Raw genomic sequence first — 20476 nt, 5'->3', positions numbered from 1 at the left:
TACCAAGCCTCTCTGAGAAATGGGTGCAGATTGCAGGCAATGCAGCCTAACCATTATCAACTTGAGAAGATTAATGAGTATAATAAAAATGTTAATGATATTCTATAAAAAAGGAATTTGACTTTACTTCTTTGTCTTTAGTATAAATCTTTCAGGGAAACAATATTACCTATAAACTTAAGTGGCTGACATATTAAAAGCAAATGCCTTCTGTCTCTCTGAGAAAATTTGGGGAATGAAGCACCACGAACCCATTCAATGCTTATGCAATCCATAGGTGTTTGACATGTGCTAAGCCCCATGCTAGTGAAATTCAGACACTTTCAGACACAAAGTTACTAGTAAAAGAGGGCAAGAAACTGTGGAAAGTACTTTTCACAGAGATGGTGCTTAAGCAAAAAAGGAAGGAAGCCCCTGCCCGTCCCAAACTCGAAGCCAAGACAAAGCCTTTGAAGGCAAAGAAAGCTGTGCTGAATGGTGTCCACAGTGTTTCTCTCTCTCTCTCTCTTGAACTCACAGACACACACATGCACACACACACAAGATCTGTAAGTCACCCACCTTCCAATGACCAAAAAAGACACTGGGGCTCTAAAGTCAGCCAAATATCCTTGAAAGAGTACCCCCAGGAGAAACGAACTTGACCTCCACACCATCACCTAGTTCCCCCTGACTACTAAGTCAGCCATGAAGAAGAAAGAAGTCAACAATATATTTGTATTCATTGGGGATGTCAAGGCCAAAAAGCACCAGCTTGAACAGGCTGTGAAGAAGCTCTATGACGTTGATATGGCCAAGGTCAACACCCTGATCGGGCCTGATGTAAAGAAGGCATATGTTTGGCTGGCTCCTGACTATGATGCTTTGGATGTTGCCAACAAAATTGGAGCCATCTATATGGAGTCCAGCTGGATAATTCTAAATTAAAAAAATAATGTAAAAAGAAAAGAAAGAAAACCCTGGAAAGTAATTAGGGAAAGAAATTATGACTAAGCTCCCAAGTCACTGGAATGTAGCAGGCTCACCTGGGGACATTCGATAAGAGGAAGGAGGGGAATCCCAAAGCAGTTGGACAATTTGTCAAAGAACACTACAGTGTCATCAGAGGATAAGGTTTAGTATTACTCAAAGAGAAAACAAATGTGCAACCCCGGAATGGTAACTTTGTTAAAGCTAATTTTCTATCATTAAGGCATTCATGACAACACGAGATTGGTTCAGGCTCTGAGGCGTTTCTCAAAGTCGGTGTCGTGGCCCCACTGAGCCAGTGGGACACCCTGTGAGCCACGTGCCACGTCGCACTCAGCCACCCTCCTGCCATTGCTTTTGTGCACAGCGCTATTGCTTCCCTTGCTGATGGCCTAATGGGCTTACAACTTCTCTAAAATTCTTCTAAAGATGACAGATGAAGCTAGAATTTAGAAACACATTCACCAAATATTAGATTTGCTGAGGTTTTGTTTTGCTTTGTGTGTTAAGGACAAAACCTGCACTGTCTTCTATCTTGGTGTTCTCTCCCATAGAGATTTGGGTTCAACCTAACCTAAGGGGAAAATGTAAGCAGCTTTTTAACTCACTTTTTTGTTCTAATTAAGGTTTAATCACCGTGGATTGTTCTATGGTTTTTAGTTCCTAGGGACAGAAACACAACTGCATGTGAAAAGTCACCACAGTGTACCAACAGTGTCCCGAGTAATACAATAATCTTTTCTCTCGGTGATCCTATTGATAGTCAGTGTAGATCTCATTTCAAGAGACAACAGTTTTCAGGCATTACTTCTGTGGCCCAGGGTTTCTGCCCATTAGTGACGTGAAAAATTCCTCTGTAAAATTTAGTGGGATTGTAGGCCAGAGTCCAAACACATTTCCTTCTCCTCACCACTTCTATTTAAAGTGTAAGCTTATAAGAGATCAGTCTTCCTCCACAGGAATTGCCTGCCACCCTTCCTTCGTGCCTCACCCTCCTGCCTGCATAATGGCAGCTGGGAGAGGTACTGCACCTCTATCCTCCTGCAGGCCCGTTCGCCTTTCTGGAACGTCCTCCCTGACTCAGCCCCACCACCAAGATTGCTGTTATCAGTGCTCAAATACCAGTCACTCCCCTATGAAGTAAGAAGAGCTACCTTGCAGTCCCAGCTAGGGAGGGAAATGCTGGCATCCCGTCAGTTTTGGGGGGTTAGAAATTTCACTGTCAAGCTCACTATCTGCTGGGCCTTCCCAGACAAAAGTAGATGGGGGCTCACAGCACATTCCTTTCGCGCTCACTAATTTCAGAAGAGCACTCTGCAGCCCAAAGCAGAGAATCTCATGAAGCCTTGTCTCTCAGGTAGTGCAGTGCCTCTGACCTGCTGATAATAATTAGGAAAATATTCTCTAGCTGTGATGCTGTGGGCAAATCTATAGCCTTGTCAGTTAATATTCAGGGCTGGGCATTTTACACTTATGAAAAAACCTTATGAACAGTTTTAAAAATAGAATAGACATTGGAGATTTACATACATAGACATAGGACTCCTACTATTAAAATTTCTAGTCTAAAACAAAACAGGTACTTATCCTTTGTGGAAGTCTAAAATAATGTTTTAAAGGGTAAATAAAATTAAGGAGTTAAAATCTCTCAACTTACTGGGGTTGACTTTAAACAACTTGCCATAACATTGTCAATAATCCGTTGGTCTTTCTCCTTTTTGTTAAATTAAATTCTACCATTAGAATGCTTTCCTCACAGCAATAACAGCAACAAAATTATTCTTTATGTTAACTCTTTGACTCTTTCCTCCCCAGACTCCTGCCAACCACAAGGGGAGCTATAAATGCGGCAGTATATTAACACACAAGATCTGCTTTTTTCTGCACTGCTTTCCTAGCACGTTGGCCAAGATTCTGCTCTGAAATCCTCCCAGGCCGTTGGGCCCACCATGAACTCCTCCATCTTCTTTGATCACCAGTGTGTTCTCATCCCATAACTGCGGACATTCTTCTCCTAGGCCTTTGCCTCATCTCTGCTGAGACTTCTCCTTTATGTCAAAAAGCTCCACGTGAGTTATCTACCAGCCTCTCAGACTTACCAGATCAAACCAATCTCATCATTTCCTCCTCTCGACTTCTGTCTTTCTATTCATGGTACCTTTATTCCCATAGGGCCTCCTGTCCAGGCTCTAAATCTTAGAACTACCTTGGATTTAATATTTCTCTCACTCTGTTTCACCTCTCATCCTTACCATGTTCCTTTTTATTCTATGTCTTCAGTGTCCCTCTCATCTTCTCTTTACTTAAGTTCATGCCGTTTTTACTCTAGTTAGAAATGCATTCATTATCTCTCCCCTGTCCTATAATAAGTGCTTCTGGAAGATCTCCGCATTTTTAGGCTCTTATTCCTCTCCATCTGGTTTGTTATGGTCCCTGTTAACTTCCTGATGCCTGGCATTGAACGTGTCCTTTCTCTGTTCAATGCCTTTGGTGTCTCCCAATTGTCTATGAGAAAAAAGTTGAAGGTCTTATTCCTGACAAATGTGACCCTCTCAAGTACTTTTTCCCAATCAGTGTAATGCCTCATTTTTTAATCCGAGTAACCCTTTTTACCTACTTTATTTTCATTCTGAAGGAATTCCAAGTACTTAAAGATTCACAATAATAATCTTCCAGCTCTGAACTTTATTTGGCCAATCTTACTCCAACAAAATACCTCTTTCTTTCTTTGCTTGTTGAAATTTTATCTATTCTTCAATACCCAAATGCCATCTCATTTCTCAGATGAAAGAAAAATCTCTCCATCCTCTATTCTCCACAGTACTTTTTGTTTCCATCATGTTAGCACATAGGAAGGGCTTCTTTGTACTGTAGTACTTTATTTGCTCAATTAATCACATGGAGCAATTTGTCAACTTGAGACTAAGGGCTCTTCCTTGTATATATCCACAGTGGCCAGTACAAAGCCCTGACTTTAGCAGAAAATCTTTGAGATGAACAAAAGTATCACCTGAATATGCACACACACACAAAGGGCATTCTGCCTGGTCCACAAAACCTCTCAATATTTAAATAAAGTAGCATTTCTACAATACGTGTTTTTGTGCTTTTGTCTTTTCCTCCCTCAAATATGACACAGCCTCTGGATAGAAAAAGAACATGAAGTTAAGAAACATGACTTCAGCAATCCTGAATGAAAGCATGTTACTCTTAGTTTTAAACTATTAAATGTTGTGCTCATTTTACTCTGTAGAAGGCAGAATAATAGCTCCCCAAAGGGGCTCCTGCTTTAATCCCCAGAACTGTAAATATGTTAGGTGACAGCCAAAAAGGACTTAGCAGATGTGATTAAGTTTACTAATCAAACGACTTTAAAATAGGGAGATTATCCTGGATTATCTGGGTGGGCCTGATGTAATCATATGAGCCCTAAAGTATGGAAAAATCATTCAGAGAGATGTGATGGGAGAAGAGGTAAGAGAAATTCAAAGTGTGAGAAGGACTCAGCCCGCCAATGCAGGCTTTGAGGAGAATGAAAGGCACCACGAGCCAAGGAATGCATAGCCTCTAGAAGCTGGGAACAGTCCTCAGCTGACAGCCAGATTGTAAATCTTCAGTCGTACAATCACAAAAAAAACTGAATTCTGCCAACAACTCGAACGAGTAAGGAAACAGATTCTTCCCTGGAGACTCCAGAAAGGAATGCAGTCCTGGGGACACCTAGTTTTTAGCTCTGTGAGTTCTGAATCAGACTTCTGACCTAAAAGGCTATGAGGTAATACAACATGTTTGTTGTTTTAAGTCACAAACTTTGTAGTGATTTGTTATAACAGCAACAGAAAACTAATATACTCTCCAAGTAGCTATTCAGATACACTTGACCTATGGTGGTTTGAATTGGCTAGAACTAAGAACAGAGTGTGCATACTTGATGAATTAGAAACCTAAAGGCGTGCTTTGTTATTTTTGATATGGAGTTGCTCCAAAACATTATAAGTTATGTGGTCTACTCATTCATTCTCTTATTCAATCACTCTTTCCAAAGCATTTTCCAAATACCCATTGTCGAAACTCACATCATAATTTTTCTTGGAGTTTGTAAATATTCTTGATTCTCTTTCATCACTGGCTATAACATATAACCAGAAACATGGCAGGCACGCAATAAATATCTAATGAATAAGTTTAAGTATAACTTTATTATTAAACTCTTTCCCTAAAGTTCCTCATCTGTAAGATGTGAATGATAATTTATCTAACTTACAGGGTGGTCTCAAGGACATATACTTGAGAAAAAAATTTAAAATAGTTCATTTTAGTCTCCAAATTTCATTTTTAAAATCACCCTGATTCCTTTATGCCCTCACTGATGTATCCATCTGGGGCCTCTCCTTTCACACAGTAACTTTTCTTAAATGACTACTATTATCTGGTTACTTTCTTACTCAAAATTTTCTGAATAGCTCTCCACGGCCTCTAGGCCCAGGTCCAAATCCTTCAGTTTGGCATGCGGAGTCTCACACACGCCTACCCAAAGAGTCTTCTCCCTCGTTACTTCCTAGTCTAACCTGCACTCCCACCCTCAATGTTCTCTCCCCTCAACTAAGGCTTCTTACTCTCTGACCCTAAAAATGCCACATTTGACTTTGATAAAAAGCCTTTGATTCTGTGCTACCAGGTCTGCAGTGTCCTTGTCCTTTCCTTTTTGACTCAGCCCATCTCTTAGAAAAAAGTTTATATCTTCCTTTTCTAAAGAGGCCATTCCTAAATGTATAGCTCAGAGTAATTCCCCATTCCCAGGTGGTTGCCCCTTTTCCCTGTTCTTGTAATAATCAGCTTGTTCCAGGTCATGATCCTTACTTATTTCACATTTATTGATATCCCACCGAGGTAGATCATGGAGAAAACTATTTGTGATTTATGATTTTTAATATCTGCAGCCCACTCCCCCATCCTGGCAATCGCACTGGGTAAAGAATGTATAATAAAAACTACTAACGTATATAGCATGTTCTCTGTTGTAGATATTAGTTTAAGCGCTCTACAAACTTAAGCCCATTTGAAATTCAAAACAATTCTATAAGGTAGATATTATTTCTATCTCCATTTTTTTCAGATGAAAGAACTGAAGCACATATACTCACTATTTATTTGTTGTGGGAATTGAAGACCTCTGGAAGAAGTTTATAATGTGTAAAATGATTGGAATCTGTAAAATGATTGATAATTGGAATATCACAGTTTATTTTAAGGGAAAATTCATACTTGGGAGGTTTGAGTTTTATTTTTATATAATGGAGGGTAACATACAGCTAACAAATAATAGCACATCAGGAAGACTACATAATATGCATCTTTTTAACAATAAATTGAGGTTGAATGGATAATCAATGGCACAAATCCCAAATACTGTTGAGTGGATTTCAAATTATATCCATTACAACAAGCCACCCCTCTAAGGCTAATAAAAAGACTGAATTTCAGTTATGTTTGGCAGAAATCTAAAATTGAAATCTCTATTTCACTGAAATCTGCATTTTACCACATTCCTCAATCCTTTGCCATCTGGAGTTACCTGGAGTTTTTCTGTTTTGTTCGTTGTTGCTGGTGGAGGTGTCAACTTCATTTTAAAAACCACTTCAAGGCTCTAAGGAAACCCCTTGTGGACACTGATGTTCACGACTAAAATTCAGCCCCCTCCAAAGCTAAGCCTTTTCATGCAAGGACTCAGAAGAGCTTCCCATAAGTTGGATTAATACTAGTGAGTCTTCCAAATGCCTGTCTGAAACAACCAGAGCCCACGGCAGTTGAGAAACCAGCACAAAATATACAAAATCCAAATTCTGATTCAACTGTGTTTACACTGTTGCCATCGACCAGGTGATAAGGCTCAGCTAGGAACTCTGCATCTGCTATCTTGCACTTTATAATGATTTATTCACACCGTAATTAATTTATAACCTTCTAGCTCATCAAGCAATAACAAAAATAGTCTGTCTCAAAGGCAGTGTAAGTAAAGGTCAAGGGAATCTTAGAAATTGAGCTTTACTGAATCAAAGCAGCTGTACAAGCTTTTCCAATCAAGATGACAAAAGTGTTATCTGCAGGCCTGAACCCCTCCCAAACACTTTGTATTCTTATCTGCATTCACCACCAGAAAGTACCAGACTGGCGGAAAGTTCTCTGGCGGAGCATTGTTTTCAATTAAAGATAAACAAAAACCTATTTCTTCCAGCTGGGAATATTTGAATCTCCCTATTTTTCCATTTGAGAAATGAGGCAGAAAGATCCTGTAGTTCTTCTGAAACGTCGTGAGTTTTTACTGGAGTTGGCAGGTCTCCTCTCTGAAATGTGGATGGCCAAGGCTGGTGGCGGTTCACTCCCCTCCATCTTCCCTGGCATCCAGCTACCTCACCAGCAGCCGTGTGAGAACACGTTGGTCTCTCTACAGCCTGCTGGGCCATGAACCACAGTCATCTTGCCGAGTTAAAAGGGGTTACCAACATGCCAAAACAGTCTTCTGCTACGAGGGCCAAGAAAAAAATTACAAATGGTGAATTAATGAAAACCAACTTCATAGTTTAAAAATAGTGAACCCTCTTCTTTTGAGCAGGTATTTGCTTTGAGGACAGATGTAGTCTTCTGTGGTCTATAAGAACCTGATGAGCTGGACAGTGTGGCTGCTCCATCAGCCTACAGCTGGAAGGTCCTTGAGGCGGAGTGTCACCAACTGGCCAGCCAGAATTCATCTCTAATTTGGCTTTAGCTGGTTTTTCAATAATTTGCCTGCCCTAGGTATTTCCTTTGTGGTGGAGACTGTTAGTGAAAACAGACAAAATGCACTTTAGATCAAATGGGGCCCTTTGTCTTCACATCAGCCATCCAGTCTACTTCCAAAACAGACCCCAGAACTTGGAATATTATCAGAACAATTCCTTCAACTGCGTGAAAAGTATAATGAAGACAAGCCAACAATCAAAATACCAGCCTAGGTAACAGCATGCAACAAAGAAGAAGATGGAAAATCCTAGAAGAAGTTAGAAGTTTGTGCTGTAAAAGACCACATTGTCAGCAGAACATATTGAGACATATTTTCTGCCTGAAACAATAACAATCATAAATGAATGATTGTTAACACAAAAATACCAAATACTGGTAAAAGCTGTCATTTTGGTTTTCTTTAGACATGATAAATTACATTTGCAAATTAGTGTCTGATCTGAAATGACATGGAGCAAATGGTAATATTTACATTCTGCACATTATCCTTGTCAGATTAAGCTGCAGTTGGCCAGTGTGGATACAAAGAGGCCTCAGGAGGTTTGTCTGCTAAACCAGCATGTAAATTGTCTCTAAACCATCCACACGTCTGCATTTATTATCTCCCAGGACCAGAAACAGCCGTCCCATTTACACGTCAGTTTTGCCAAGTTAAGGTTACCTTACTAGGGGAAAGAACTAGTGAAGAGAAACGCCTCCAGCAATGTGCTCCAAAGTAGGTTAAGACCACAAAACACATTTGGTAAGAAGTTGTCAAAGTCTTCCTACTTCTTTAGCAGTTTAACAGGGAAAAGGAAGAAAGTGACATTTAAGTGCCCACAATGCAGTATGCATCAAGGCCGGGCCATATGTTATCCCATTTTTAGCCTCACACATTAACCTCTCATACACATGTAGACAGTGAAGTTCAAAGACACCGATTAGGTTGCTAGTATAGTGAGCACGGTCAGGATTAGTATTTGAATCAAGGATAACCGAGCCTGTACTGTGTTACTCTGGAAATGGCTTTAACTGGAAATGTCTTAACAAGATGGCAAGTCCTGGGGCTTTTTTGAGGAGTGTAGCCTAACAACAAGAACATCAGGCTTCTATCGCCCCATCGCGATATTTTGCAAAATGTGGTTGAGGGGGAGGGATATGGAGAATGGCTGCTGAGGTTCTTCACAAAATACGAAGCCAACAAAAAACTTCCCACTCAACTGCCTGTATTTTCATCATAAAAACTGCAAATGTGGTTCTGGGTCCCTTGTGGAGTGGTTTCATTGGACTTCTTATCAAATCTGCCTTCAAAATTAAGCCTCACAGACATGAGACATGATACGCAAGATGGCATGAGAAAAAGTGGTTGCCTTTTTTAAAATCTCCACCCAAGGACATGCCCATTGATATTAGAGAGAGGGGAAGTGACGGAGAGAGGGAGAGAAACAAAGATGTAAGAGAGAAACACAGACTGGTTGCTTCTCACATGAACCCTGACTGGGGATCAAACCCATGCCCTTTCAGTCTACAGGACGATAACCCAACCAACTGAGCAGTTGCATTTCTTGATCCCAAGGTTTATAAAGGAAAGAGAATGGGAGTCAGCAGAAAGAACCACTGCAGTACTCTGTGCTTCCTTCGGAACAATAAAACCTTATAATTAGATTGTCCACTCTCATGAAGCCAACTCTTAAATCACTCATTACAATGAAGTTATTAATATGTGGATCACATTATGATCCGGATTGAAACCAATTGCAAAATGACACTTTGAGACATTTCAGGAATTTTAATTGTGAACCAGATACTAGATGATATCAATGAATTAGAAAATAACACAGCAGTTACATAAGAAAATTCCCATTTTTAAAAAGATGTGCTCAACATATGTAAGGATGAAACATTGATGGTGGGATTTGCTTTGAAATACTTTAATAGAAGAAAACAGGATAAAATAATTTTAAAAAGTAAAATATGAAAGTCTTGATAATTCTTGAATTTGAGTAATGGGTCTAATAGGGCTTATAATGAAATTACTCTCATTATACACATATGTGCTTACAATGGCTGATAAGTTTTTAAAAGCAAAGCCTGGTGAACATTAATTTTAAAAATCCTCAACTAAGAGGAGGGTCAGGGAGATCTGTTTGGGGGCCTCATGCCCTATCGCTCATCATCACACAGAACAAAGCAGCCCCTGACCCCTCGGAGGGGAAGATGGTTCCTATTCCACCACCCCAACAAGAGGAAGGAAGGTTTTTCTTTTCCTCCTTCAATGGTCTAGCCCGTGAGAGAATCTGACAACCCAGTCCATGAAAAGCCCCTATGCCTTGAGCTCCCAGTTTCCTCCAGGAGACTGTTTGTAGCAGCTCCTCCTAACTTCCTCTTTCCTCTCGAAGAGAACACTCCCCTCCTCTGTTCTCTGGACTTGCCTATGGTTTTGCCACAGCTCTTGTGTCTTGAGTTGCAATTCTCTGATTTTCCTGAATAAACCTATTTTTTGCTTATTTTTTAAGGTCAACAAGTCCCTTGAAATACAGATCTGATCCATTCAAGACACATTTAAAATCAGTGTGTTTTAAAACATATTTTAATCGTAGGCCTCACAAGTTCGCTCAGAGGAACTAGTGGGCAGCCAGAGTCGGCAGCCCGTCCCTCTCTGCTCCGCATGTAACAAGAAACCTTAGAGAAGTTGCCATTACGACACGAGGAAGGAAGTGCAAAATTGTCGGTGTTAATAAGACATTTCTAACTTGCTGCTCAGGCAGAGAGGTCTGTAAATACAGAAGAGTGTGGTGTTCCTATAAATCATACTTGAGGTCTGCCCTTGCTGTGGGAAGCTGCGGCGTCACAGAATGCCTTCCATTGGTCCGATTTCCAGTCAAAGCCGTGACTCTAGACTACGCTGCTTACAGACAGATTTTCACATGCTCCTGAGGGGTCACAGAAGGTACTCGGGGAAAAGGGAAGATGAGCTGAGAAGTGGACTCTCTGGGACAAAGGTCACCCTTGCCGTCCTGCCCGTAGCATCTGCGTTACCCAGGGAGCAGCCCACCTCTGAGCTTCATGGAACCTGGGATCTGGAGCAAAGAGCAGAGGGACGCGAGCTAGCGGCAGCCTCAGACACCAACACATCAAGTCTTCAAGATGTTTGAAGATTTTTTTTTCAAAAAGCATCTTTCTAGAAGAAATTTATGAAGTACCTGTTTATATCAGTGCTGGGAAAAGATGTGTGAATATGATTTTGGGAAAATCTGGACACCGTGCGTGAGTGGAGGAGGCCATGCGGTGACAGGCACTTTCGACAGCACAAAGTGCTTTTCAAAGGGAGGTCAGATCTCGATCAGAGACTTGGGATGCTGCAGCTTCGCCCACGTTGCCCCAGAGCACCAGAACTTTGGGGGAAGCTGCGTTTTAAATGAGCTTCTCCGGTTTCCCTGCACAGGGAAGCTTGAGAACTTGCTGCCTGTCCTCTTTGCCTTCACCTGTCTCTTCACTTTTGATGTCCAGCCATTGCCCCCTTCCTGGACATTCCCCAGAAGGCTGCATCCTTGAGCTTCACCTTTTCCATGTGTAATGCCTGCTCTCTACATTGCCCCATAAACTGGACCCAGAGGACAATACTTAATTAAATCTTTTATATCTGAGCTATGAACACCCAATTCCTGCCCTTTCTCTGAGCTCTTGTAGCAGCTGTTTTCCTGTACGGCAATGTACCGTGTTGTACAGCAATTGTCCACTTACTTCCCACTCCTCGAGTTTCTCCCTGGAGGAGCTGCTTGGTGCAGGGTAGGTGTTCAATTGTTGTGTCAATGAGGGAGTGAATGATTATATCAAACTCATAATTCTTAAAACTTAATGCTAATTATGTAAATTTTCATACTGGAGAGGGCATGACTGGGCTCTGGTTGTTACCATAAAGCCTTGAGAAATTTTGCCTAGAGGGTGGTGGCAAGCAGCAGGACCTCACTTGCTATTTGGTAACAGCAATATTGTGTACTTTTACTCGTTCAGATTTAGACATAACATGTCAGCTAAAGCAGAGGTGAACCAGAAGACAGTCTGAGAAGACTACTTTATGGTTTGTCCTGAGGTATTTGCTAACTAGAAGTTAGCAGAGCCATTTCAATTTTATAAGTTGCTGATAGGGCTGAAGCATTGCATGCCCCAGGTGATGCCTGTAGACTTGTCCGGTGTACAACTTGCTCAGCTATAGACAGAAGCCCTGGCTGAGAAGAAAACTGCAACGGTTCTTCACATAAAATAGCCATTTTCATTTTGTAACCAATAACTGATCCATTCATATGGAACCATCCTTGACTCAGTCCAGATGGGATTTAGAGTAATTCACTGTAGAACAGCACGCACTGGAAATACACATATAAAACAACGCACTTTAAAGATTTTTAAGCCATTAAAAGCAGAAGAAATTAATTGTATAAGCCAATAAAAATTGAATATTCTAATAACTGATCTGCTGGAAATTAAGTCGAGTGATCTGGGCTTTGTTCTATTTCCCTGTTCTAAAGGCACTCAGATGTTAATGGGCAAACCCAAATAGTTACCCAGTAAATGGAACAATAATCGCCCATTCTGTTATAGACTACAAAAGGAATTTTTCATAAAATTAAAAGCAAGACTAAAACAGAGAGCCAAACCATAAGGCAAAATGCAAGTTAAAACCGCAGTGAGAAACCTTGGAAACTCAAGCTCAAAGCTCCCTCTCTCTACTTGAGAGAAACCTGTCCCCATATATGAAGAAGACACTGATTCTCCTGTCTTGTCCAATTCCATCTTTCCTTCAGATTCACTACTAGTAGCCACCACTCCCAGCCCCTCTCCTTGAGACCCGGGACTGGTTCTTGTACCTTTCTGTTAACAACATGCCTGGTGCATAGTAGGTTCCTAATAAACACTTTCTATGAAGATGAGGACCTTATGTTTACCTGAGCCATAGTTCAACTCTTCACCCATGATGATGGTACTATGGATATTAGACAAAGAGCCCTGGAACTGGACCTCCTTTCAGAGCTAGTATTTCCATTTGTATGAACATGCACTTTCTCAGGGCCTCTTTTTTCCTTTGTCCTTAGATAATGCCTAATATTATTTAGTACATAGAACATTGTGATCCCACAAAGAAAGCTACTAAAGTAAACTTTTCAGCATGTAATGCAAAGAGAGCTGGCACTAGGGTTTGTTTTGCCTGGGTGGATTAACACCTGCCAGGCCTGATCAGCTGAGACCTTCAGAGAAGTGCTGAATCACTATGGAGGCACTTCCTGGACACCAAGCCTGAATTCAGGTGCTCATTTGCATCTCAGCCAGTCAGTAGGTCTTATCCTGCCTTCTCAGAGACACATAACCATAGCACTTAGCTTTTGAGAAGTACCTGGCTGGGTCTACCGGGCACTTACTAGCATTGATTAACTCACCCCTCTGATATGTTGGTGAGATTTGTAAAAATTTCATCACAACACACTCTACTCTTGGGCCTAAATTTTTACAAAGAGCTGAGTTAGTTTCAGAAAGAAGATTTGTTTGTAAATCAGAACAACCATTAGATGGATCCCTGCTGGCCCAAGAGCCCTGAGGAATCTTAGCCTAAGAAGATGCCAAAGACAAGCAATGAGAAAAATCATTTCCGGGAAAAGAAGAAGAGTATCTAGGGTGTTTTGGGACTAGTCCCAGGTCATTTCACACTAATATTAAGCCGTGAAATATTATTGTTAATCAAACAAAATCCTTGGTATTTATTTATTTTCATACACACTAGTAGGGCATATTGAAGCAAGAGAAGATTTTGTATATGAATAATAACTATCATCTCAGCTGTAAGGATGTAAGACTGTTAAGCCTAATATACTTGCTTGGTCACCTCATCTTGGGTGGTGAAAATCATTAGTAATTGTGTCCAGAACAGCTTTGAATACCACAGCTTTATGAAAGAGATTAGTTCAGTATTCCGCAGATACTTTCATTTCCATATACAAAAAAATACCTTAGTACATAAGTTACAAGGACCTCTGGCTGATAAGTGATTTGTACTAAAAACACTGAACATAGTCAGGAGAAAGCAATCCCTGCTATTTCCCCAGCTTGGAATTTGGACCCATTCCAGGCATTTCCTCTGAATCAGGCCCAAGGCTCCCCATCTGGGGTACTAGCAAACTGATGAGATCTTCTGCCTCATAAAGCTCCTATAATCTCACCAAAGCAGAAGGAGGCCGACCTTATCTTAAAGGTCTCTGAATAAGTTATTTATATTTTTTTCTAATTTAGTTGAAAATTTAAAGTTTCTTTTCTGCTTCCATACTTTTTGAAAGTGGTAGAGACTGTGTTTGCATATAACCACTAGCATTAAACCTCACATCCCATATCTACTGCTGCCAGGTTTACAAGGTGTCTCTAGTTGGACTTTCGGAAATAGGTTCGTACTGTCTGATTACGTTCATGGTTTGTTTGAACCTGGCTGTCTGATACAATCAGCTATCTATCCTCACATAAATGCTGCCTTGTTAAATGCTCTTCAGGTACCTGCCTATGAGTGGGAATGCACCTCAGTACCAGATGCTCACACACTTCCTTGAACAATTAGGAGTCACTATATTTAACTTGAAACAAAGGGAGAAGTTTACTTGTGCAAGCTCACACTCTTGGTTTATTTTCACAAAATTACAAGGTTACAAGATTCAACCGGTCATTTTGTCCATTCCTTGCCTCTGGCCTGCTCTCCATCTAACAATACCAGGTGGGTGGTTGTCTAGTCTAGGTTTAAAAGGATGCAGAAATTTTCTCACACCTATCTTGGCAATGCTTTGAACCTGCCCTTCCCTCCCCAGCCAATGCACTTTGCTTTGACCCTCTGATACCCATCAAAGAGCATTTCTTCCTTTTCCATTTCCACTGGAGCTGGATAACACTATCAACAACGGAGTATATTTTCTTTTCACTTTTTCCCTAGGGTGGGGTCTTGTTCACTTCCATGTATAATCGCCAAACCAAAGAGACACTCCTTTCTAGTGTTTACTCTAGTGAAATTGAATGACAAATGGAATTATCCATTTTATGTTAAATCAGGTCTCCCACTACCACAACACCCCAAGCTCAGTAAATAACAAAGTAGTAAAAATAAAACCTAGAGATATTAGTCATTTAATACTGTATATACGATATTTTGGAATACAGAACACAACTTAGTCTACGTAAAAATATAAAATAAATATATAATTTTGTTTAGAGGGCCAAAGAATGATCTTTATTTTTAAATAATATCTTGATTATTTTTTAAATGGAAACAATTTAAAAAACCCAAACATGCAACAAATAAAAGCATTCATAATCTCACTGCACAGACATAACCACTAACATCTTATGTTTCTTCAGATTTTATATATTTAACAGCTTCGTTCACTTCTGCAAACCCTGCTGCTAAGTGAAAAGACATTAAATTACAAAAATATTTTCATTAATTTTAATGGGAAAATGATATGTTCCATCCCAACTCAAGATACCAAAGGACTTTTTGCAGATAACAAAATAGATCAAATGAATGATGAAGTGTTTCTATAAATAACAATAATTTAAAATTAAATAAATACAGTTTGAACATAAAATATAATGAAATGAAGGTTTATTGTACTCACCAAAGGAAAAAGAGAAGCCTTGAATGTAGGCTGGGAAGTTGAGGCTAAGTTCAAAGGAGTCATTTCCTGGAAGACAGTGATGGTCTGCAGGCCATGGACTTTCACAAAGAGTAATGGTTTGTTTGCTTGTTTGTTTGTTTGTTTGTTTTGCATTCATTATTATCTCATACATTTTGATGAAGACCAGAACACTCCAAATTTTAATGGCTTAAAATAACAAACATTTATTATTTCTCATGATTTGGTAGGCTGCTTGTTTGGTTTTGGTGCACACCAGCTAGGCTGATTCCTGTTTTTAGCTAGTGACTCAGCTAGAACTGGTTGGGTAAACTTCTGTAAAGGATCACATAGTTAATCCTTTTAGGCTTTGCAGGTCATGTGGTAACTACTCAACTCTACTGCTGTCGTATGAAAACAGCCAGCACAACATGTAAGCACTGGGATGTGTGGCTGTCCTTGCCTACCCCTGGTCTAGGTTGGCTTACTCCTATGTTTGCTGATTGGCAGGATGGTTGGTCTAGAGTAGTGATTTTCTCATGTCTTGGATAACCAAGAGTATTACTTAAAATGCAGATTGCTGGGCCTCACTTCCAGAATTAATTCAGTATTACTAGGGTCAATCTGGGGAATTCGTGTTTGCAACTAGTTCACACATGATACTGCTGTTGCTCGTCTGGGGGCCACATTTGGAAACCAATGATCTAGAGTGTATCAGCTAGAATAGTTCATCTCTGCTTCATGCATTGTATCTGTCATTTTCCAGGAGGCTAGCCTCCCCTTCTTCACATGGTGGCCTCAGGGTAGGCCTCAAAGCAGAGGTGTTTTCCAAATCTCTTGCTACATTATAGTTGCTATTGTACCCTTGCTCAAAGCAAGTCACATAACCAGACTCTGTGGGTGTGGAAGGAGACTCCCTACATGTGTGGACAAAGGAAAGTTTGTACAAATTGGAATGATTACTGCAGCAAACTACCACATTGTACCAAAAAAAGTGTTACAGAACAGAAACACATCTTTAGAACAAAATAAATGCTAAGCCCAAGAGGGCTTTGAAACACATGGAAATAACTCATATGCACAATGGAAGGCAGAATCATAGAAGATACTCCTTTTTTGTCCCTTTCATTTGATCTATGTCTGCAAAGCAAAACATTTTGGGTTCATCAACTTAGGGCACACAATTCAAATTTGTTCCATATGACATCTTCGATTAGAAACTGCTGCTGTCAAGTAAATTGGTAAATGGGACTTTGCTTGAAATCATGTCAATACATGACTTCTTCTAGCCTGTTTATTTAGTGGGACTTTGGGTAAAAGAGATGTTATATTAAGAAAAAATATTGACTGAAAAGTGGACAAGTAGTATAACAAAATATTTTTTAGCCAACAGTATATTTTAGTCAAAACATTTTAGCCACTATTACTAATTTAGTTAGTAGTAGTTATGTGAGATAAGTCTGGGTATATTTTAATAATTTCTAATAAATGAAAAATAGAAGAAATAAGTTTTATTTTAGCTGAACCTACAAAATGTCTGTTCTAAAGATAATGGGTGAAATGAATGGGTTTCAGCCTCATCCTGAAGGGCTTTTCTGGTGGGGTTCAGCGTTGGAACATGGCATGGAGCCCTGAGGTGCCCTCATTATGTTATGAAAGCCAACATATGGCTCACCCCTGCCCATTGACCTCTTACTGGATTTTACAACCCCATAGTTTTATGACATCATTGCTTTGATTTATAAAAGGTGTCTTGTCATGGTTCTATTTTTCAGGAATCTGTCTCTAAATGAAACACTAACACTAAAATGAATGATGCCAAATCCAAATGGCTTACAACATGCCTACTGATGTTTTTATGAGATGCAGAAGTATGTATATACTTCAGTGTAAGCTGAAGCACATTGAACTTTCTTTGTACTTGAGTTTACTTTATTGGGGGTTAGGAAAATTATTTTGTTTATGACAGTGTGGCTCCAAAGTTGATGACTGGCCAAATGATCCCAAGAAAAGTAGTCTCTCCTAAACTAGGCATAAAATTAAAATATGTTAGAGAATAAAACATGCTACCTACATGGAAACCCTGAAAGAGCTTCCAGAAAAACTGATAGTAAGTCACTATTTATGGGTCTGAGCATTTGGTTAAATACAGAATAGAAAAGTTGTTAATGCTGACTTCAAGGGGCTTACATGATAGGTGAATGTCAGACAGGCTAACACCACGTGGGCCAATAAGCAAAATATTTATGAGACCAGAAAAGCGCAGGTTGAAGCCTGTGCTATAGGTTGGAAAATGAGGTAGATGAACAAGAAAGCTCCCCAGTTTTCCTCCAGGTACAGATACGGAGTTGATCTTACCAAGTGTGTGTGGTTACTACGTTGGGTCTTGTGAAAGCTACTACCTGGAGATGCTAGTCAGGCAAGTGGAAAAGAAAGAAGCAATCTGAACTTGACCTTAGATCATAAGTTCTCTTCCTTCATAATTGCAATATGCAAAAGAAGTATTACTTCGACAGCTGAAGGTTTCCAGAAAGATTGTCAGAAAGGAAGCCCCAGCTAAAGTGTTTTAGATTCAGATTCTGAGTCAGTGGCCAGAGAAGAGCATTGGTGTGCCCAGTTTCCTTTTCCACCCTAACCAAGTGGCATAAATGAATGGTTAAAAGATAAACCAGCACATTAAAATTTTGAACAGTTTATTAGATCAAACATCACTTCCAATTAGGCAATGCCAAATCAGAAGTGCTTAGCAGTACTCCACTGACAGTAGCTTGGGGCAATGTTTTTATAGAGAAGACACTAAAGCGATGCAAAGAAATCATTCAATTAACTATAGATTAAGCAGTTGCTCTATTTGGGAAAGCCTCATTGGCCATTTGTGTTGGGTGTTGAGTTTTACTTTCTTGGATTCAAGTGCAGGGACTCTGACTTAGATCCTTTTTGCTTACATAGGATACCAAGGAATTAGAGTCAGCCCAGTCTAATGACCTCCTTGTTTAATTACTTTAACAAACCTCATCCCAGCATAACTATTGTCACCCTATCTCTTCTCTAGGCCATTCTCTCTCCATAACACCTGAGGCCACTAACACAGTCATGGCACATTGTGCTCCAGCTTTTCAGCAAATTACATTTAAAAATTCCAGAAAGACAAACAATCCAATTAAAAAAATGGGCAAAAGAGTTGAATGGACACTTCTCCAAGGAGGACAGAGTGCCTAGAGACATATGAAAGGATGCTCAGCATCACTAGCCATCAGAGAGATGCAAATTAAAACCACAGTGAGATACCACTTCATACATGTCAGAATGGCCATCATAAACAAATCAACAAACAACAAGTGCTGGAGAGGATGTGGAGAAAAGGGAACCCTAGTGCACTGTTGGTGGGAATGCAAACTGGTGCAGCCATTGTGGAAAACAGTATGGAATTTCCTCAGAAAACTAAAAATGGAATTGCCTTTTGACCTGGCAATTCCACAGCTGGGATTATATCCTAAGAACTCTGAAACACCAATCCAAAGAACTTGCGCACCCAAATGTTCATAGCAGCACAATTTATAATAGTCAAGTGTTAGAAGCAACCTAGGCACCCATCAGTAAATGAATGAATCAAAAAAATGGTACATTTATACAATGGAATACTATGCAGCAGAAAGGAAGAAGGAGCTCCTGCCCTTTGCATAGATGGAACTGGAAAGCATTATGCTGAATGAAATAAGCTAGGAGGTGAGGGACAAAGACCATATGATCTCACCTTTAATAGGAACCTAATCGACAAAAAAAACAAACCAGAGAGATTGAAATTAAGAACAATCTGACAGTAATCAGAGGGGAGGTGGAAGAGGATGATAATGTGTAGAAAGAGAGAAGTGTTTTCAGAAACAACTATAAAGGACACATGGACAAAACCAAGGTAGGGTGGAAGCAAGGGAGGGAGGTGAGGATGGTCGAGGTGGGGGTAAATACAGACAATCGTAACTGAACAATAAAATTTAAACAATAAAAATAAAATAAAAAATAAATAAAAACATAAGCCCTTACTTGCTAACATACTAAAATGCATGCTGGCGAGAACAGTGCTACTTTACGAAACTTCCCAGACATGACATGCTTTCTCTTAAAAGTGGATTATGATGTAGGATTTAAAACCAAATGGCATTCATCAATGGACATAGATAAAAGGTATTACGTTCCATGGCTTCATTTTGATATGCTGTGAACTTTCAGTACTTGGCTTCTGTGCTTTCTTTCTTAAAAATCATCTTATTATTGTTATTTTTATTCTTATTTATTCTACTATAGTTGTCCTGATTTTTCCCCCTTTGCCCTCCTCCGTCCAGGTCCAGGCCTCCCTCACTCACACGGTCAGTGCCCACGCCATTGTCCATGACCGTGGGTCTTCTTGCAAAGCATTTCTTAACAGAGGAGTATTTGGTGTAGAAGGATACACTCGGATGTGGATCTTGTAATGAGAATTTATGGGAGATTGGATCTTGCAGCTTGTTTTTGCACTGAGTTCTGGAGACTCATTAACTGCTTTGGGTGTCTCCAGGGTGTCATCAATTAATTGAACTCTGGCCTTGCAGAAGTTGATTGATATGCAGGTGATTGAAGCAGTGGCTGTGTCTCAATATTAATTACCCTTCCTAAACACACCAACTTTCCCTGAGCTCCTCCAGAGAAATACAGTGGTGAGAGAAATAGAGAATCTGCTCTTTCATAGATCAAGCTCTACCTACTCATCACTTAGGGGGTGGGGCTTGTCAAGGACAAAATGGAAAAAGATGTAGGATGAAAAGAAATTTTAACACTGTAGCACTGTCAGAAGATTTGTCATTAACCCGTCTCCCCCAAGGCCACACTTGTTTAGGAAAACAAGCCTTGTAGGGTTTAGCTGGAGCCTGCATATATGGAGGTGTTGAGATTCAAATGCGGTTTGGCCCCCAACTTCCTTAGTAATGGACAGTCAATCATTGAGTATCTTCTTTGTGCGGGGCACATACATGTTCAGGCTCTTTGTACATTTTCTTAAATACTCCTCACAACAGCCCCATTTAGCAGATAAGCAAACTAATATTTCCTATGATCCCAGAGCTGGGAAAGGC

At 40.0% G+C, this 20476-nt stretch overlaps 1 pseudogene; it reads left to right on the top strand.

Annotated features, from left to right (window-relative positions):
• The first annotated feature begins 383 nt into the window (after nt 1-383).
• LOC119048368 (60S ribosomal protein L23a-like) lies at nt 384-927 on the top strand (annotated as a pseudogene).
• Nucleotides 928-20476: the final 19549 nt, after the last annotated feature.

This window comes from Artibeus jamaicensis, unplaced genomic scaffold, assembly GCF_021234435.1.
Source record: "Artibeus jamaicensis isolate MK-2021 breed Jamaican fruit bat unplaced genomic scaffold, CSHL_Jam_final contig_387, whole genome shotgun sequence".
Classification (NCBI taxonomy): Eukaryota; Metazoa; Chordata; class Mammalia; order Chiroptera; family Phyllostomidae; genus Artibeus; species Artibeus jamaicensis.
The sequence above is the reverse complement of the archived record's forward strand: the minus strand, read 5'-3'. Positions and strand labels throughout refer to the sequence as shown.